At 30.9% G+C, this 4106-nt stretch overlaps 1 long non-coding RNA gene across 1 annotated transcript; it reads left to right on the top strand.

The window, feature by feature from the left end:
• Nucleotides 1-2413: 2413 nt before the first annotated feature.
• Nucleotides 2414-3699, top strand: LOC144005775 (uncharacterized). The gene is made up of 3 exons (XR_013279648.1): nt 2414-2499; nt 3405-3486; nt 3571-3699. It is a non-coding gene; the product is annotated as an uncharacterized LOC144005775 (long non-coding RNA).
• The last annotated feature ends 407 nt before the right edge of the window (nt 3700-4106 follow it).

The raw sequence follows: 4106 nt of genomic DNA, 5'->3' as shown, positions 1-4106 counted from the left end.
GGGGGAAGAAAGAAAGAAAGAAAAAAAACGCCTTACAATACATGGCCGTTTAAAAAAAAAAAAAAAAAAAAAAAACGCCTTACAATACATGGTCGTTTAAAAAAAAAAACGCCCTACAATACATGGTCGTTAAAAAAAAAAAAAAAAAAAAAAAAAAAAACGCCTTACAATACATGGTCGTTTAAAAAAAAAAAAAAAATGCCGTCATTTAAAAAAAAAAAAATCATTACTATACATGGTCATTTAAAAAAAAAAAAATGCACATCATCAGTAGGTTAAACTAACCTGTCTTACGACATTCTAAACCCAGCTCACATGGTCGTTTAAAAAAAAAAAAAAAAGAAAAAAAAGAAAGAAAGAAAAAATGCCTTACAATATACATGGTCGTTTATAAAAAAAAAAAATCCTTACAATACATGGTTGTTTAAATTTTTTTAAATTAATTAATAAAAAAAAACACCTTATCAGACATGGTCGTTTTTTGAAAAAAAAAAAAAAAACGCCTTACAATACATGGTCGTTTACATGTTCGGTAAAAAAAAAAAAAACGCCTGACAATACATGGTCGTTTAAAAAAAAAAAACAAAGAAAAAAAGCCTTACTATACATGGTTGTTTTTTTTTGGGGGGGGGGAAGAAAGAAAGAAAGAAAAAAAACGCCTTACAATACATGGCCGTTTAAAAAAAAAAAAAAAAAAAAAAAACGCCTTACAATACATGGTCGTTTAAAAAAAAAAACGCCCTACAATACATGGTCGTTAAAAAAAAAAAAAAAAAAAAAAAAAAAAACGCCTTACAATACATGGTCGTTTAAAAAAAAAAAAAAAAAACGCCTTACAATACATGGTCGTTTAAAAAAAAAAAACGCCTTACTATACATGGTCGTTTAAAAAAAAACAAAAAAACAACAAAAAAAAAACAACAAAAAAACGCTTTACTATACATGGTTGTTTTTTGGGGGGGGGAAGAAAGAAAGAAAGAAAAAAAACGTCTTACAATACATGGTCGTTTATAAAAAATTAATTAAAAAAAACATAAAAAAAAAAAACACCTTACTAGACATGATCGTTTTTTGAAAGAAAAAAGAAACGCCTTACAATACATGCTCGTAAATAAATAAATAAATAAATAAATGAATAAAAAATAAAAATAAATAAAAAAAACGCCTTACAATACATGGTCGTTTAAAAAACAAAAACAAAATAACGCCTTACTATATACCTGTTTTTTTCAAAAAACAGCTTACTGTAAATGGCCGTTTAAAAAAAAAACAAAAAAACAAAAACGCCTTACTATACCTGGTTGTTTTTTGGGAAAAAAAGAAAGAAAGAAAGAAAAAAACGCCTTACAATACATGGTCGTTTATTGAAAAAAAAAAAAAAAAACATCTTACTATACATGGTCGCTTAAAAAAAAAAACGCCTTACAACATGGTCGTTTTTTGGAGAAAAAAAAAAAAGAAAGAAAGAAAAAAACGCCTTGCAATACATGGTCGTTTGTTTGAAAAGAAAAAAAACATCTTACTAAAAAAAAAAAAAAAAAAAAAAAAACACCTTACAATACATGGTCGTTTTTTGAATATGTATATTAACTGTCTAAATTAGAAAAAAAAAAAAAAAAAAACTAATACTATTATGTTGTATATATCAACTGCATGTATCAACTGCATGTACATTAAAAATTATACACACCTGTTTTAACTTATAATCAATGTAAGACTGTGTATTTATCTATTATTTATCAATGATTACTTTTATTTATTATCTATTTTAAAGTACTCATCAATCAATTGTACTTGTTTATAACATCCAAAAATATTATGTTTTCTATACAACACGGACATTCATTACACATTTCCATATTAACCTTGATCAGCATCGTTCTTTACATACCATATTATACAAAACATTTTTTTTCTAGAGCTCCCCTCGTTGTACCTTGTACAGTATTCCGTATGTGTCCACCACTGGAAGCATGTTGCGTCAGTCAGTCAGCCCAACATGGGCTATGATAAAAGTACGCCGGAAGACAGTAGAGTGCGTTTGATAGATGTTTTCTGCTTCGCAGGCGTTTTTGAAATGATATACCCACACCGGTCGCATTGTCGTTCTTGCTCAATGTACTTCCGCAAGCAACATGACATCGACCAATAAGATGAGCGGATTCTGTATCGTTAGACACGGAAGGAATGTGCTGTCAGCTCATTGGTCATTTTTTATTTGTATTATGTTCAATATATATATATATATATATATATATATATATATATATATATATATATATATATATATATATATATATATATATATATATATATATATATGTATATATATATATATATATATATATATATATATATATATATATATATATATATATATATATATATATGTAAAGAATATAACAATAACAATGTCTAATGTACCAGTACGTCCAAATAAAGTAAAAAAAAAAAAAGCTCATTGGTCACAGCAGAGCAGGAGGTCCTTGGAACGTTACCGTAAGTTGTCACATAAAGGCCACTTTTTTCCATGAATTCCATTGACATTTACGGGCTATGTTTGACTCTCACGATATCATGGGACATAATGCGTCCCTTGACAACTAAATACGGAACGCGTACTTATAGTTCTAAATTAGGAACGATTTCGTATTTCATTTGCCTAATGAGATGAAGCAGTGTAGAAAATGGATGGGTGTTTGTTATTATGTTGTTGGCCAACATGGAGACCATATAAGTGATGCTCGGAGACAACGTGAAGCAGCAGTACATAGAACAAGGTACACATTGACTGAGCATAAAGCTAATGATAACAAAACGTTCACTGAGCATAACCGCGAGCGCGGCTAATAACAAAAATCATCTTGCTTTTTCTTCCCCACCAAGACTGGCTGATTTAGTCCTCTTGCCGCACTGGCCAAATTTCAAGCAGCTGTTAACGTAGCTCGGCAAGCTAGTCGCGATGTGGGCTTTTCTGGTCTGCCGAGTAGGCTGCACTGCGGGAACGCTACCATGTATCGATAGTATCGATACCGTGAGAAGTAGGACCGTATCCGGATACGATGTGTTTATATTGATACGTTTCAAGGTGCAGAGCTGTGGGAGGAAGACAAACATGTACATCGTCTTCATTGATGCAGAATTTTTTATTTGTTTATTTTTTTTATGATGACACGTTAATAAAGTGAAGTAGAAGCTGAACTCTTTCTCATACTGTCAATGGACTGTATGTCACTTGAATGTTTTCTTCATGGTCCGCTTCCTGTGAATGCAGCTACGTCTTCACTGACAGTCCCAGAAAAAACTTGAAGGTCCTCTCCAGTCTGGAGCACTGGCGGATTCATCTTGTCATATTTATGCATTAAAAAAAAAAAAAAAACTGAACACATTTTTTTTCTTGGTAGAGTACACGTCAGGCGGTGACTGTTGTCCAACATTTGCTTTCTTGGTGCTTGCATTGATGCCATCAGCTTGAAGAAGTTGACGGTAAGCTGAATGTAGGTAAGGTTGAATGTTGTCGACTCGGCGAGCTTCTCCTCGATGTCTTCCAATGTTGTTGTTCTGCCGCAGGCGCCGAGGAACACGGTGGGCTTCCTGGCGATGCAGCCGTGTGAACGAGTGGCCCAAATCCCACAAAAGTTGTCAGATTCACTTCTTTTTTAAAAACGACGATGGTATATATTTTTTTAAATGACCATGTATAGTAAGGCTTTTAAAAAAAAAAAAATTTAACGTCCATGTATATTGTAAGGCATTTAAAAAAAAAAAAAAAAAAAAAAAACATGTATAGTAAGGCAGGGTTGTTGTTTTTTTTGTTTTTTTTTATGACAATGTATAGTAAGGTGTTAAAAAAGAAAACAAAAAAAACAACCATGTATATAGTAAGACGTCTTTTTTTATTTTATTTTAAACAACCATGTATAATAAGGCGTTTAAAAAAATAAAAAAACGACCACGTATACTAAGGCGCATTTTTTTTAATGACAATGTATAAGTAATGCGTATGTATGAGTAATGCCTTTATTTTTTTATGACAACGTATAGTAAGATGTTAAAAAAAAACAACCATGTATAGTAAGGCGTTCTTTTTTTAATTTTAAACGATC

The sequence above is a fragment of the Festucalex cinctus genome, chromosome 18, assembly GCF_051991245.1.
Source record: "Festucalex cinctus isolate MCC-2025b chromosome 18, RoL_Fcin_1.0, whole genome shotgun sequence".
NCBI lineage: Eukaryota > Metazoa > Chordata > Actinopteri > Syngnathiformes > Syngnathidae > Festucalex > Festucalex cinctus.
The sequence above is the reverse complement of the archived record's forward strand: the minus strand, read 5'-3'. Positions and strand labels throughout refer to the sequence as shown.